The 974-nt window shown below is 56.6% G+C and overlaps 1 non-coding gene across 1 annotated transcript; it reads right to left on the bottom strand.

The window, feature by feature from the left end:
- Positions 1–401: 401 nt before the first annotated feature.
- On the bottom strand, positions 402–565 carry LOC121134722. Its single transcript, XR_005871841.1, has one exon. It is a non-coding gene; the product is annotated as a U1 spliceosomal RNA (small nuclear RNA).
- Positions 566–974: the final 409 nt, after the last annotated feature.

Consider the following 974-nt stretch of genomic DNA (forward strand, 5'->3'; position numbering starts at 1 on the left):
CTCCGCCTGCCTTCTCACCGCTTGCTCAACCCTGCTCCTTACCGAACCTGGACCAGAGAGACGCCAACCGCGGTGGGCGGGGCCTCACCACCAACCACCGCTGAGACAAAACGCAGTGGGCGAGGTCTCCCCTCCAACAATCACCCAGACAAGTTGGTGGGCGGGGCCCCCCAATAATCACTTAAAGGAGCCATTACAGGCGGGCTTCTCCCTCTGCCACAAACCACTGAAAAAAACCACAGTGGGCAGGGACTCCTCCAAATTGCCAAGGTACTGAATTGCAGTGTTTTCGCTCTTAGCTCAAATACAGCATGAACGTAAAAGAAAAGCTACGCAGGACCACGCCCGCACCAACACAGAAAAGACAGCTTAAGGATTTTTTTTCTTAGGACAACGAGAACCAGGGGAGAGCGCGAACGCAGTCCCCCACTACCACAAATTATGCAGTCGAGTTTCCCGCATTTGGGGAAATCGCAGGGGTCAGCACATCCGGAGTGCAATGGATAAGCCTCGCCCTGGGAAAACCACCTTCGTGATCATGGTATCTCCCCTGCCAGGTAAGTATGAGTTGCCTTCGCCGTGCCCGCGCTCTCCCTCACCGTGCACATACTTTTAGCACACGGTCACCGCCCTCGGGCGACCGCCTCACCCTCACGCCATCGGGAACGCTGCTTTCCTCCTTCTATCTCATGGAAACCACACGCGCAACACAACGGATCAGCACACGCGGGACGCGGTCCTCCGAGCCCGGCAGGACCGGCAGCCCCCGCGCTCAGACTCATCTGCATACGCCCGCCCCACGCGCCCCGCCCCACGCGCTTTCGTTTTTCTTTTTTTTTTTTTTGCCAGGCGACCGCGTTGCTGCTGACTGCGTCTCCACCTTCCCGGGCTCTCCACAGTCAAATACTTAGTCAAACCACTAATACATGCCCACCAAATAGTCTCAGGAGCTCGGTAATATATATAGTCCAGAC

Source organism: Mesocricetus auratus, unplaced genomic scaffold (assembly GCF_017639785.1).
Source record: "Mesocricetus auratus isolate SY011 unplaced genomic scaffold, BCM_Maur_2.0 Super-Scaffold_100029, whole genome shotgun sequence".
In the NCBI taxonomy this organism is placed as follows: domain Eukaryota; kingdom Metazoa; phylum Chordata; class Mammalia; order Rodentia; family Cricetidae; genus Mesocricetus; species Mesocricetus auratus.